This window comes from Physeter macrocephalus, chromosome 14 (assembly GCF_002837175.3).
Source record: "Physeter macrocephalus isolate SW-GA chromosome 14, ASM283717v5, whole genome shotgun sequence".
NCBI classification, from domain to species: Eukaryota; Metazoa; Chordata; class Mammalia; order Artiodactyla; family Physeteridae; genus Physeter; species Physeter macrocephalus.
In genome coordinates, this window is record NC_041227.1 from 97,316,584 (window position 1) to 97,332,523 (window position 15,940).

At 46.0% G+C, this 15,940-nt stretch overlaps 1 protein-coding gene across 1 annotated transcript in view; it reads right to left on the bottom strand.

Moving 5' to 3' along the window:
- The window catches only part of ASIC2 (acid sensing ion channel subunit 2), a 1,003,339-nt gene that overhangs the window by 312,471 nt on the left and 674,928 nt on the right, over positions 1–15,940 (bottom strand). The window lies entirely within an intron of this gene.

The following is a 15,940-nucleotide window of genomic DNA, read 5'->3' on the forward strand; positions in this document are numbered from 1 at the left end:
TGTGACCACCTAGAGGGGTGGGATAGGGAGGGTGGGAGGGAGATGCAAGAGGGAGGGGATATGGGGATATATGTATACCTATAGCTGATTCACTTTGTTATACAGCAGAAACTAACACCACTGTAAAGCAATTTTACTCCAATAAAGATGTTAAAAAAAAAAAAAAAAAGTATCCCAGGTAGTTCTTAGGCACACTAAACCTTGACAATTGTATTCTAGATCTGGGGTTGGCAAACTATGCTGCTTTTATACAGCCCGTGAGCTAAGAATGGGGTTTACAGAAGAAGAATAATGGAATAATATTTTGCAATGTGTGAAAAGTTTTATTGGAACACAGCCATGTCCATCTGTTTACATTCTGTCTTTGGCTGCTCTTGTGCTCCAAGGGCAGCTTGAGTAGTTGCAGCAGAGACCATATGGTGCACAGGGTCTAAAATATTTATTACCTGGACTTTTACAGGAAAAGTTTGCTGATGATCCCTTGTTCTAGATCCTAAAACTCTACTTTAGAAGATGAATGGTAATGTGTACCTAGTCATCATGAGCTATGAACTTAGAGTCCCTTGGGGCATGAACAAATATCATCATGCACTCATTCATTTATTTATTCTTTCTTTTGGTAAACATTTGTTGGATGCTCTGGAAGTGCTGGGTATTGAGATCTGAAAGAGAACATGATGGGTGAATAATACATAAGCTTGGTAATTACGTTTTTTTTCCACGACAGCGGAGCTCATTATTACATGAAAGGCTAAATATTAACTAATCTCTAATTACTGTATAACAATGTTACATGTTACTGCTCAGGGATTTTTGTAGAAGCCATTAACAGAAAAGGTTCATACTTGGAGATAAGTGCACTTACTGAAGATCATTCATTTTACAGGAATAGAAAACAATGAATACTGAACAGGAAGCAACTGCAGTCAGAGTCAGAGAACTCTGTATTTTCTTTTCCAAAACAGAACAATGTGAACCAGTAGGAGAGGCAAAAGTGTCTTGAGGGAAAACACCTAACAGCAGCAGTGGAAGAAGAAGAAAGTCTGGAACGCCTAGAAGCCACATTGGGAAGAGAGATGTGATCAGGGTATATTTGACCAGCATTGCCCTTGCCAGCTGGTAAGCTCGACAGCAAGAGGGGAACAGGTGGGCCAGCCAGAGAGGACTGAATAGAATTCACTCGATGCCAAGGGCAGGGAAGGGAGCAAAGCTAACTCCAATCTGATCCGAACTAAAATTAATGCCTGAGGAGTCTGGGATTGGAGTGTACGTAAGTTGGAAGGGGTTTCTAGGTAGTACCGATTCTTTGTATCAGGTAGGGTTCAGATTTTAGGTCAAGGAGGTGCATCCAAGTCGATGAAAAGAGTTTCTGAATCAGGATCCCATTTTAGAAGAAAGTCAGATGAAAACAAAGCATCAGTGTCATACCACCACCCCTTACCTAGTCTATTTTTCAAGGCCAAGCCCTAGTTCTGGTGGAGGTAGCTAAAAGTCAAGGGCAGAACCAGGGCAGAAGTTCAGACAAGCAGTAGAGACCAAGTAGGGAGGCTCAGGGCTCAAGAGAGCCTAGAACTTGACTCTCACCCATGTACCAAACACTGCTCCCCGGCAGTCTGAGGTATAGCCGCCATCTGACAAAAGTTCTAGCCAAAAAGATGTAAGAGAAATCATTGCGGGAACTTGTAGAAAATCTCCTTAAAGAGAGCTAACTGAAGTGGGTAGGACAACTTTTTGCCTTCCTCTCATTTTAACTGTCTCCCAGAATACAGATGTGATGGGAGATGGAGCGGCAGCCATCTTGGGCCATGAAGTGACTTTGAGAATAGAAGAACAGTCCTGGATAGTGTTGCTAAAAAATAGGAATCTGGGTCTTTAAAAACCCTGGAGCAACCACACCAGACTTCGGATTGTCTATCTCAACTTCTTTTATGTTGGATAAAAATAACGTTTTATCTTGCTTAAGCCAGTTATTTGGGTTTTCCATTATATGATGCCAAACTTACTCCTAACGGACACTTCCCTCCCACACAGGAGCATTTCCCAACGTGTGGTTTATGTGTCGCAGATAGTACACAAGACACTTTTAGAAAGTACTAACTCAGACAAGCATGGGTCTACGATTATGTATTTATTTTAATATATACTAGAGAAAATGGAGCCCATACTTCAAATTTGTGATTTCATGGATAAGACTCAGGTTGGTATTTACATTTAAAAAGTAAGTCAATTTAAATTAAATGGCTGAACAAATACTAGAACAACCAGCCTGCATGAATGGCAACAATCGCGTAGGTAGAATTTGAATAACTGAATGTTTGCAAGCAGTGCCGTGGGGAATGGTGCTGAAACTGGACCTGTCTCGTTTGGGCAAGACACTGCTCACCTGGCCCACAGCAGATGCTCAATAAATGTATGTGGGATGAATGACAACATACACCACCGTCTCCCTGAATGAGCTCCGGCTTTTCCCAGCACACCCTTTGCCTCTTGTACAGCCCACCCTTTCACCCCCCAGATAAAAGACCCTAAGCTCTTTCCTTGTCTGCTTTCCCCAATCTTCTAACATGTAATTTCTTTTTTCAAAGCACAAGGAGGTACTCCGCTCTTAGGGCTTTTATTTTTCAGGTTTTATTAAATGGAGCTTTTAGCCTCGGCCCTTATACAATTCTGCAACGATCTGTTTCTTTAACCAGCTCACTGGTTGGGCCCCATTTCGTGTGGTTGAAATAAAAGGAAACTGCCTCCCATATAGAAGATATATTGTTGCTTGTTGCTCTTGTGCATAAATATATTTATCACCTGTGGCCAGACGGAAGCCTAAGCAGAACCCGTCTCCTGGGGAAGGGAGGAAAGAGGAATTCTTTCACTTTCAACCAACTCAGCTCAGCTCACCGCTCTCGCTATAGACACGTCCCTTAGTCCCACACTGCCCGAAGCCCAGCAAAAGAACAGCAGCAATGCCCTGGGTGTGCAGACCACCTTAAGCATTTCAGAGTACTTTCCGATCTCTCACCTGAGTCTGCTTCTTCGTCCTCAGCCCCGCAGGCTTAGGAGGGATGGCTATGGTCTCATGCTCACTAGCTGTTGCAAAAATCTGGAAAAGGCTGGGAGGCACGTATAGATAAGAAGGCTTCAGCCTGGAAAGGAGGATAAATGGAATCTTCAAGGAGAGATACGGACTATCTACACTGAGATGAACCACGGCGTTATGAGAATTGGGCTGAGAGAGCAAATGGGAAGCCCCTATGGGAGGTGGAGCGGCGGATGGTGGTGAGAGAGAGAGAGAGGAATGGTGTAAAGCGCAACCCAAAGGTCTTGGGTGGGAAAGCTGAGATCACTGACAGCCAGCTGGAGCAGGGTGAGGACAGGGACTTGTACAGGGTGGACCTGACGGTGACCCGTGGGGAAGTCATAAGCAACTAGCTTTCTGCATCTGTAACCTCAGGTCAGTTCCGTTGGCACACAGAGGTGGGAGACATTAACAACGAGAGCTTCAGAAGTCTGGTTTTCAGTTGTTGGAATCTGTCAGTAGGACCTCTGCTGGTGGTAACTGCCCCGTTTGTAATAATATCCAGCATCGTCTCTGAGCCTCATGGCAACCACTGTGCAAGCGGGTCCAGGATGATGCTCCCACTTTACAGGTGAAGTAACTGAGGTTCAAAGAGTCTCACCCAAGGGTGCACTGTTGATGAGTGGCAGAATCTAGTCCAGATGCCAAGTCCCCAGTCCCCAGATCCGGGGCCCTTTCCATCACCCCAGTGTCCCTGCAATCTGTGACTTGGTGTCTGGAACAGTTTCTGGAACATAGAAGGTGCTTGAAGGTATATGCTGATAAGCTGATTGAACTGTGACCTTGCTAAAGTGATTATGTTCCTTCCCTCCTCACTCCTGGCCCCTCAGCTTTCCTCTGCGTGGCTGGCATCTCCAGAGGGTCTACGTCTATTTGAGTCTTCTCCTTGACCTTCACTTGGCTCTGTGGTCTCTCCAATTACTTCTCCTCTTCCTCTTCCAAACAAATCTCCTGAAGAGCAGGGTTTGGGGGTTGGCTGTAGATCTGTTACGTGTTATATTCCACAGAGTAGAGCTAGTTGGGAGTGGTGAACACTTATCTTTTCTTCCACTCTTTTTTTCCCACGCATAGGCTGAGTGCCAGGCTCTGTGGAAGAAGCACTAGGAAATAGCAACAGCTACTTTGGAGGACAAGCCTAGTAGATTCTCAACCCTGTATAGGCTCTGGATGCCTTGGAGAAACTGATGAAGAATCTACATCTCTCCTCTCAAAATACACATCTTCCCATTCAATCAAAGTTTTGCATGAAATTACAAGGATTCTTGAATCCTCCGTAGTCTACCTGTAAATGCTCTAGTGGTCCAGGGACCTGTAGTTAAAGATATTGGTGATGGGAGCTACGGATGGGCAAATAGGCTATGACATGTCATGTGATCAGGTGGAGAGGAAAACAAGGCAGGGGCTGGAAGGGTGTCTAGATGATGCCAGCTGGACACCAGAGGGACAGGGCTATGGGACAAGCTTGGGGTGATGTGGGAGAATATGGCCTGGAGGAGGAAGGCCAGGGGTCAAATCAGGTCAAGCATGAAACTCAGTACAACCCTGTGGGGCTCCTGGGCATGGAAACCTTTCTGTCCCCCATTTCTTGTTTGCAGGGAATAGACCCCAGCCTCCATGACCTTCCCTGAGTTCCAAAGGGCAGATTTGAACAGTTGCTAATCAGGGAACGGAGGGGTTGCAGAGACAAGGGAGGAGCAGCCAAGAAACAATAGTGCAGTCTTGGGGCAGGGTCCTGGTTCCACCTCAAGGGATACACATCTTTGAGCTCTTTGCAGAACTAAACTCCCACTCCCCCAAAATGGAAGATGTCAGCATTCTTCATTCCGGAGAAGATCACAGTTTGATACCATCAAGAAGCTCATCAAGGGACCACCTGAGGCCAGATTAAAGGAACCAGAGAAGCTCATTAGGAGGAGACCACCAGAGGCCAGATTCAAGGAGCCCTGCACACACCTTGATCTTTATCAGCAACCCTGCCCTTGAACCATTGCTATAAAACTCCTCACCAAATCCTCCCAGGTTGAGACACACAGTTTTGAGGGCATTAGCCTGCTGTGTCCCCCTTTGCCTCGAAAAGCTATAATGCTATTCTTTTCTATTTCACCCAAAACCTTGTCTCCGAGATTCAATTCGGCACTGGTGCACACAGGCCGAGTTTTGGGCATCAAGCATAGACCTTGCAGGTAAGAAAGCACTTGATCTTGGGAGTGTAGTTCTTCCCTCTGAAATGGCAATGCTAACACTCCTCTTGGGGTTGTTGGAAGGCTGAAAAGATGACAGATGGGAGGGCCCTATCCCAGGTCTGTCTCCACTGGATCTTTGTGCTCCTCTGGGACAGGGACCTTGCCTGTTATCACTGCAACCCTAGCATCCATTGTGCCTGACACAGAGCAGGCTCCCCTTAAATGCATTTGAATAACAGTCACCAGAGTTGGCACTGTCTGAGTATCTACTGAATAAATTAAGGAAGGTAGGGAGGGAGGTGGTGGAGGGAGGAAGTGGCTTGATATTCTCCCAAGGGGGTGACATATCAGTGTCGGAATTGCCTACCTTACCTAAATAGATGTCTTCCTAAAACCATAACTGTGTGTAAATTGAAGTCTGACAAGAAAAATCCTATTCCCCTAATGACTTTGATAATTTCAGAGATGCTTTCCTTCCATTTCCTCTTGATTTAAAATGGGCAGTCGCCTAACATATTGGTCCCTAAAGCATTTTTCCCTATTAAGGAAGAAATCCTCAGAAAATCAGCTCTTAAATGCACCAATAATGATGGGGAGGGAAAAAAAAAAAGATCACTGGTAAACCTTTGCATTTCAAGAGACTCTGTCATTTCCCAAGCAGAGGTCCTTCAAATATCTCAAGGGACTCACCCATAGAGCCTCAGGCAGGGGGAGGGGCAGAAGAGAGCCTGCATCCAGGCTCCTGAATTGTAATGCTCATTTTATAGTTAAGGAAAGCACAGCCTAAAAAGATGAAGTGACCTGCCCAAGGTCACACGCAAGTTCATTGTGGAGTCAGAGGCAGTGACCTTTCCATCGGCTGCCATAAATAAGTGCTCAAGGAAAAAAATGGGGTAACTTATAACATACAAAATCCTCCTCTCTGCTCCCCACCCCTTTCCAAGCTGTGCTGTGAGGCAGTGTTTGCAGATGAAGGATGGCAGCAGCTGGACACACTTGGGTCAAAAATCCCAGCCCTGCATTCCAAGCTGTGAGGCCTTTACCACGAACCACCAATGCCCGTGTGTGTCACCCCACCGGCCCCTGCCCTGGGTCTGTCTGGTCTCCACTTGTAGGTCACTTGGGCCCTGCTCCTGGGGCTGAGTGTTGGGAAATGAGAAGAATCTAGAGAAAAGTTGCCACGGCAACAGGGGAGCAGTGGCTGCTGCTGTGGAAGGTGATCTATGGCTTTGCACACGTCAGAGAGTTTGCTTGTTTGCTTCCCATCTAGGCCCTCCAAGCTTCCGGGCACGTGTTGGGGGAATGCTAATGCCACTCCGCCCCTTCTCTCACTCTTTTGGGGCAGCCACATGGGCTTCGGCACCACCTGACATCAGCTTCCCTTAGCCAGTGGCTGGAGACAGTGTGGGTAGCTGCCTCTTTCCTCGCTGGATAGCAGTTACATCACATCTCAGAGCTGGAAGTAGTTGCAGAGATCTTTTTGGTGCAGAACTCTCATTTGACATGTAGGGAAACTGAGGCCCTGAGAAGGACAGTGACTTGTTGAAAAACACACTGTAAACATGAGTGTCTTATTCTGTGTGGGCTGCCCTAACAAAATACCATATTTTGGGTATGGCATTTTGGGTGGCTTAAACAGCCGACATTTGTTCTTACACTTTTGGAGTCTGGGGATTCCAAGATCAAGGTCCCAGCAGATTTGATTCCTGGTGGGGGTCTCTTCCTGCGTGCAGACGCTGGCCACCTTCTCTCTGTTGTCCTCACATGCCCTCTCCTCAGTGCATGGACATGGAGATGGAGTGGGACCTCCTGTGTCTCTTCATATAAGGGCACTAATCCCATCATGAGAACCCCACCCTCATGACCTCATCTAACCCAAATTACCCGCCAAAGGCCCATCTCCAAATACCATAACACTGGGGGCTAGGGCTTCAATATATGCATTTTGGGGTGGGAGGCACAAACATTCAGTCCATAAGAATGGACAGTGCTTTTTCTGCATTACCATATTGCTTCTCTGATGCAAGTCAGAAGGGTTATTTAGAGGCCAGTTAACATAACTGAGTGACCTTGGCCAAGTCAATTCTCACTGGGCCTCTGTTTCCCATTCTGATAAAGGAGGGATTGGACTTAATGATTTATGATTCTCTGCTTTGTTTACAGAAATGACATAACCTTTTTGATGACTCAAAAATAGGTCAAAATGAGACTCCCAGACCAAATCCTATGATCCCACTAATTTTTCTTGGTGTCTATATAGAAGTAATGTCAGTTTTCAGAAAACCGTCAATGGCTTAGCCATAAAGATTCCCTTGTTATAGTGTCTAAATACCGTGACAGCCCTCCTACAAGTTATTCTGCCTCCAGCCCAACTCCCCAGTCAAACATCTAGTCTTATCTTCCTAGAACCCACATCTGGCCAGGCCATCCTCCTCCCCTCTGAGCATGGATATGAGGCCCTTCCTCTATGCAGCATCACACCACCTCCTTTATCATCACTCCTCTTCTTCCTTGTGACCATGATGTTTCTTGAACATGCTTGGCTATCTCCAACTTCGTACATATGGAACCCTCCACTTTTGTTCACCCCACTTGTTCTAATTCCCACTCATTCTTCAAGATCCAGTGTGGGTATGTCCCTGACACTCTGAGGTCACCTCTGTGCTCTCTCAGCACTTAGAGATTCTCTCTATAGGAGCTCTTGTCACACTGCATAATGATTGTTTATTATCCTCCTTTTACACTAGGATAGAGACTCCTAGGGTGGGAATGGGGTCTTGTTTTCTATTGACGCCCTCGTGTCTCCTGTGAAACCTGACACTGAGTAGGTACTCAGCTTTTGTTTGTTCAATGAACGAATAAATCTCACTTTACAAGATTCAGTCCATTACGGAGTTCTGGGGCGTTGTCTAAAAAATTTGCAAGTTCAAGTTGTGAGCTCTGATACTCATGTGTTTACCAGCTTGTCAGTTCCTTTTATCAGAGGCCATCCCTGAGATGCTCGCTGGTGTGAGAGTCAGAAGACCCTCAAATGAATCTTTATTCCTGTGGAAGTCACTTCTCTTTCCTGGCATTAGCTACAATGAAGGGCTTGGGTATAGTGATCCCTAAAAAGTCTTTTACCTTTAATTTCCCATAATTCCAAGATATCTAATCAGCAGTCAACAGATAGCAAGTATAGTAACACATTAGAATGGGAAGGAGAAAAAATATTCTTGATTTAAGGTTTAACTGTGGCTGAATCTTGGGAACAAGGGCAGTGACATGGTAGGTCTCACCTAGAGGGGCCCCAAACAACTGTCCAGCTGAGCAGGAGGGAGTAGGCAGAGAGACCACAGGTCAGGTTCAGGTTGGCGATCTAAGGCAGGTTGGAGCAGGCAGGTGGGGCCAGAGGTCAAGGTCAATCACTAGGTTGGCAAGGCTAATCCAAGAGCAGATACTGTCAGCTTCTTGCTCATCGAGTCTCCTGTGATGGTATGGGGGATGTCAAAGGCCAGCAGCTGAGCCCTGCTCTTGACTTGAAGAACAACTTCATCATTTACTCATAGAGGTTATCTTAGTGACTGTCAACTCACTGACTTCACCTGAATGAAATCCCAAGTTTTAAGCTAGTTTCATGACTATAATTCTGGAGAAAGACCAAATTTTTCAGTACAGATTTAAGGCTCGTCACCATCCCTTTCTTTCCAGCCTCATCTCCTTCCCCTTGCATTCCCTCCCCCACATCCTCTCCAGATACTCTAAGCTCTTCTCACTTTCTTGGACATACCATACTCTCCCATACCTTGCTACCTGCACAATGTGCTCCCCTCCCTTCTCCCTTCATATTCTCATGGCCAACTCTTATTCGTGACTCAAAGCTCAGGCATCACCTCCAGGAGGTCTTCTTTGATTCTTCTTCCCTCAAATCTAGATCAGGTAGCCTCTCATATGCTCTCATAGCTCCCAGTTTTCTCCCTGGTAACACCCATCAAAATATCTCATTTCATTGCTTTCCCACTGGGAACATGAGTTCCTTGAGGGCAATGACTCTTATCTGTTTATCTTCAGTGCAATAATCAATGAAAATCTTTTTGAGTGAATAAATGGAGGACAAATTAAAAATGGAATGTAATTTTAAAGGTCCAACTATAGTATTTCTATCAGCACACGACAAGAATGCGATTGGGCTGTAAGTCCTTGAGAACCTTGTACACTACATTAATGAATAATAATGAGAAATGTTTGCAATTAGCATACTCTTAGTTAGGTGGGAAATGCTGTGGGGGGCAAATATGTTCACTTTCAGTGTTTTATGGACTAATTATTCACTGTGAGTACACAATTTAGCCAACATTGTGCATGTCCTGTGTACTGGATGCTATGGGAAATACTAGAACTCAGATGGCCTTAGGGTCTCCACCAGGCCCTTCTGATTTAGCATCTTTGCATGGTAATGGATTGTGAAAAGAGACCTTTTGCTATTTTGTAGTGAGTCTGTGTGTTCCTTCTTGCTGGACTTTCCTTCAGGGAACTCTACATATTAGGAGATACATTCTTCAGTTCTGTTGAGCAGCAAGGATGCCAGAGGCTCAAAGGCAGGTGTTAAGGGCATGGTGGGGAAGATGTACAGAGGGTGAAAGTGCATAATAAACAGGTTAAACTTTACAAACTCCCTTGAGGAATATGTTGGTATGAAGAAGACCTTTGTTCAAGTGCTGGTGGCACTACCCCTCTGGCATTTCACTCCTCCCTTGAGGTTCTCCCACTTTGATCCTCCACTGCCTCTCTCTGTAAAAGAATCTTACCGAAGCAAAATACAACATGCTCCAGGGCTGAGCTGGAACAAGCTCTCCAGAGAGAGTTAGGGTGGGAGAAGCAACTGCACCTTGGCTGCCCTGAGTTTGCCATCCCTTCAGGGGGTTCAGGCTGATATTTGCTCTCCTTCATGCCTGTCATCAGGGGACCCTACTCCTCCTTGTCTCTGACTCAGCTGTGAGCAAAATCAGAGCCTTCCTTTGGTTTTTCTCGGCATCACTGACATGGGCTGTTTTCAGGAAGATCTTTACCAAAAACGAAGGGAAATTGACAAAGATGAGACTACTAGCATTGCTAACAATCACCACAAAACAAAACAATAACATAGCTGAGATAGAAGAGTGCAGAACTCCCATCCACTACAGCTAGAGCCCCGGAAATTGCTTCATTCTTCTGCAAAGGAATATGCCAAGTACCCCTTCATCTAATCATTGGGTATTCTTTCCTCTAGCCCCATCATTTCAAGGGGACACCCAGTGTCTGTGCTTTTATGCTTTCACCCAAACTGACCATTGTAGCATAAGGTACCATAGAGAAGGGATATTGAACAGGGTGGCTGATTGTATCATCTGAGATGGCCTCAGGGATATGTATCCTATTCCAGATGCTCTTCTCACAATGTGACATGCATTGACTCTCCTCCATCAAGGAGTGAGATCTTTGTTCCCTCTCTTTGAGCCTGGTGGAGTCTTGTAACTGCCTTGATTAGTAGGACATGGTGGTAGCACATCGCAAGGTTTCTGAGCCTAGGTCATAAAAAGTGATATGGTTTCCACACGGTGTCAACATGGACTTTGGGGGCCCTGAGCCAGCATGGAAGAAGTCTCGCTACCCTAAAGCTGCCATGTTGGAGAGACAACACAAAGAGGCCACATAGAAATGGAAAGAGATGACCACAAAGCCCTAGCTGCTGCCAGCTGTTTGAGTCTTCCCGGCACCAACCACAGTGAATGAGCCTTCAGATGATTCTGAAGTCCTGGAGGCTTCCAACTGATGGCCCAGACATCAAGGATCAGAGACAAGCCTTTCCTGCTGTGCCCTGTTTGAATTCCCAACCTCCCAGATCCAAAAGCATAATAAAGGGTTGTTTTATGCCCACTAGGTTATGGGGTAATTTGTCACGCAGCATTAGATAATCAGAGCAAATCAGGAGAATGTTTTTCACAGCCTTGGTCCTAAGCTGCTTGTCCATCACTTCATCACTGTCTACTTTCCACCTTGCAGTTGACCCTTGGTACCTTTCATCTCTTGATTCCTCCCCCATTTAAGGTTTCATCATGCCCCTTTATTTAGATGCTGCTTTTTTTTGGCCACCATCTTTACTTTTCCTACTGGTGACAGAGCTTCTGCTTGGGCTTCTCCTGCTTTCTTCCTCTGCCCTCTATTTCCTCCATCTTAGCTCTGGATCCTCTGCCATGGCACAGAATTTCCACAGGAGGTCTTGGGTACGGAACTGGCTATGAGGCACTGGAAAATCTGGGTAGACAATGTTCTTTCTGGTCATCTTAGCAGCTCAGGTTGCTATAACAAAACATCATAGATTGGGTGGTCTATATAAATAAACAGCATTTATTTCTCCCAGTTCTGAAAGTTGTGAAGTCTAAGATCAATATGTGGGCAGATTTGGTTCCTGATGAGAGCTCTCTTCCTGGCTTGCAGATAGCTGCCTTCTTGCTGTCCTCATATGATGGAGAGAGAGTGAGTTCTGGTCTCTTCCTCTTCTTATAAGGACATTAAGCCCATCATGGTGGCCCCCCACTCATCACTTTGTCTAAACCTACTACCCCTCCCAAAGGCCCCACCTCCAAACACCTTGGGGGTTAAGGTACATGAATTTTGGGGGGACATATTCAGTCCATAATATTCCACCTCTGACTTCCCCCAATTCACATCCTTCCCACGTGGAAAATACATTCATTCCATCCCAACAGCCCCCCAAAGTCTTAACTCATTCCTGCCTCAAATCTAAAGTCTAATCTAAATAATCACCTAAATGTCCTTTTCATCCTGAGGTAAAATTCCTCCCCAGCTATGAACGTGTGAAATCTGATAAGTTATGTGCTTCCAAAATACGATGGTGGGCAGGCATAGGATAGACATTCCTGTTCCAAAATGGAGAAATCAGAAAGAAGAAAGAGGTGATGGGTCCAAGCAAGTTCGAAACATAGCAAGGCAAATACCATTAGATCTTAAGGCTTGAGAATAACGCTCTCTGGTTCAATGCTCTGCCTTCCAGACCCATTAGGGCAGTGGTCCTGCTTTTCAAACCCACTGGGATGGTGGTCCAACCCCTGTGGCTCTGCCAGGCTGGGACTATACACGAAGACCCGAGGGTGTGGGTTCTTCTCTTAAGGTCCTGGGCAGCCAGTCTGCCCGACTGAAAGCAAGGCAGTGCCCCTCCTCCATCCCCTTCACCCCCACTGGAGACTGAGGAGGCCGCCCTGATGATCTCTGAATGGTCTTTGGGGTCATCCTTCCCTTGTCTTGAAGAATAATACACATTTGCTGCTAAATGGCTCTATGGTCTGGGCCTAAAAGAGTTAAGAAGTCCGATAGTTTTCCTTCATTTCATCTCATTTCTACCCCCTCCAGTCAACCTGGCGGTGCTTCTGCTGGGGTGGCTGATTAAGTTCTTGGTGTACATCCATACTAATCTTGTCAAATGGCTGTTTGGCCACATTCTTAGTACTCTCTTCTGAACATGATTTCTTGTTTTTTTGCAATATGGGTATGCTGAGAATTTTCCAAATCTTTAAGTTCCGGTTCTTTTTTGTTTAACAATTCCTCCTTCAATTTGTGTCTCTCCTCTCACATTTTACTATAAACAGTAAGGAGGAACCAAGCCGCTCCTTCAATACTCTTCTTAGAAATCTCCTCAGCTAACTATCCAGGTTCATAGCCCACAAGTCCTACTTTCCACGAAACACTAGAACATGAACGCGATTCAGCCAAGTTCTTTGCCACTTTACAACAAGGATCACCTTCTCTCCGTGGTCCAATAGCACGTTCCTCATTCCTGTCTGAGACTTCAATAGAATGGCCTTGACTGTCCACATTTCTACCAGTATTCTGTTCATGAGTATCTGTGTGTTCTCCAAGAAGGTGGAAGCTTTCTCTCCAGATCTCCTCTTTTCTTTCTGAGCCCGCACCAGAATCATCTTTAAAAGACCCCTCACAGCAATCTTGGCTTTTTCTTTTGAGAGTGTACCTCAAAACTCTCCTTGCCACCACCCCATTACCCAGTTCCAAAGCCACGTCAATGTTTTTAGGTATTTGTTACAATAGCACCCCACTTCTTGGTGCCAATTTCTATCTCAGTCAGCTTGGGTTGCTGTAATAAAATACCATAGGATGGAGCATGGCCTTGACGATATGGGGAGGGGGAAGGGTAAGCTGGGACGAAGTGAGAGAGTGGCATGGACATCTGTACACTACCAAACGTAAGATAGGTAGCTAGTGGGAAGCAGCCGCATAGCACAGGGAGATCAGCTCGGTGCTTTGTGACCACCTAGAGGGGTGGGCTAGGGAGGGTGGGAGGGAGGGAGACGCAAGAGGGAGGGGATGTGGGAACATATGTATATGTATAACTGATTCACTTTGTTGTAAAGCAGAAACTGACACACCATTGTAAAGCAGTTATACTCCAATAAAGATGTTAAAAAAAACCCACAAAAAACCAAGACATACACTTCTCACAGTTCTGAGGACTAGAAATGTGGAACAGGATGCCAGCATGATTGGGTTCTGGTGAGTACCCTTCCTGGCTTGCCGACGGCTGCCTTCTCACTGTGTCCTCATGGGGCAGAGAGAGCAGGCTCTCGTCTCCTTTTCTTATAAGGACACACATTCCATCCTAATGACCTCATCTAAACCTAATCCTCCACAAAGCCCCCATCTTCAAGTACCATCAAAGAAGGGCTTTGACGATATGAATTTTGGGGATTCTGTCTTACAAACATTCTTTCTGTAACACTGGTGAACCTCATTAGGTAACACTCACCTAGACTTAAACTATCTAGACACAACCCCGCAACCTTTTTCTTCTTCAGGGTGGTAGAAAGGGGACCAGAGGTGCAATGATAAAGGCCCTCTGCTTCCCAATGAAAACCACCATCCCTGGTGGTGAATAAAACACTGGAGCGAATGCAAAAAGACCCCAGGGGAACCAAAATATCAAAGGCCAGTAAGTGTTCCAGCCAAAGATCCCAAATTGCTGAGAGGGGTTCCAGGAGGGTCAGCAAGAATCTGCCACAGGTCCCCCTTTCCCAGGAGTGGGGGACCTGACTTATGGAGGGCCAGGAAGTATTCAAAGCAGAGGATGTCTCTGGTACCTGAATCCACTTTGAGAATGAGCTAGATGCTTTGGGAAGATGATGGGTGAGCCTGAGTCACTTAATTGGAAAGACTCCAGAGGTAGGAATTAGACAATGTCAAGTCCTCGTGCTTCCCTTAATTGCTCTGTGTGACCACAGACAAGTCCCTTTACCTCCTTGAGGCTTCCTTTTTTATAAATGGGAGAAACTCCAGCCTGCTTTGTCTCTTCCTAGGGCTTTTGTGAGTATCAGATGACATAGCACAGGATGACACTTTGATTGAACACAGCACATGCTCTGCATGTGCTGGACACGTCACTTGTGTTACGGCACTTATTCCTCATGAAAATCCTGTACTGTAGGGATCAGCACCCCATGCTATGGCTGAGGAAACAGAAGGCAGAGGGGCCACACAACTTGCCTAAGATCACACATTTAGTAAGAGGTAGAGCTTACATTCCAGCTCAGGTTTGCCCAGCACTGAAGCCAATATTCTTTCCATTAGAGTACAATTACTGCTATTGTTGTTGTTATTGATTTTATGTCTCGTCTATGATCCATCTTGGGAGCATATTATGTACAAGGGACATGGGGGTACTCGGGCATCATGAAAGTGTACCTGGCTGTCCACAGATTCCCTCAGTTTCAACCCCATGAGCCACATTCCAACTGAATTGATCAGATTTCTGCAGTGCTGTCTCCCAAGAAGGTCTAGATTACTAATACCAAGGTCCTGGTTGTACGCAGGACCAGAAATGATGGCACAATGATGCTGATGAGAACAGGACTATTTCCAGCCCCTGCTGACGGCATAATCAAGGCGAGACAGCACCCTCCAGGACATTCACCTTGGAGATGGCTGATGAGAGTCTCAGTCCCTGCAACCTACAGGGGGCAAAAGAGGACGCCCACAATGCGGGCACATCTGGCCTGGACCACCCTCCTGGACTGAAGTGAGCAGAATTTCAGCATGTTCTCCCACCCACAATGCTCCATAATTGCTTTTTCTGCCAAAGAACCAAGCGCTCAGACAGGCAGCCCGGTAGCATTGGCAAAATGAGCCGCTAGGCATGCACGCCACACTCTGCTTTCCGAAAAATTAGCCTGGAACGTGTGGATCCTGACGACAGAGAGTCAGTGTAAGAGAAGATAGAAATGCCAGCGCAAGGCCTCCATTAAGGACAGCTCTCCTGCCAGATGGAGGCTGGGGAGTGGGGAGATCTGCTTCCTTAGCGATCAAAACCAAGGCAGGGAAATCTGCGGCAACGTGGATGGACCTAGAGATCATCCTACTAAGCGAAGGAAGTCAGACAGAGAAAGACAAGTGCCATGTGCTATCACCTACATGTGGAATCTAAAACATGACACAAATGAACTTACCTACGAGACAGAAACAGACTCACAGACGTAGAGAACAGACTTGTGGTTGCCAAGCAGGAGAGGGGGGTGGGGGAGGGACGGACTGGGAGTTTGGGATGAGCAGATGCAAACTCTTACATACAGAACGGATACACAACAAGGTCCTACTGCATAGCACAGGGAACTATATTCAATGCAATAAACCATAATGGAAAAGA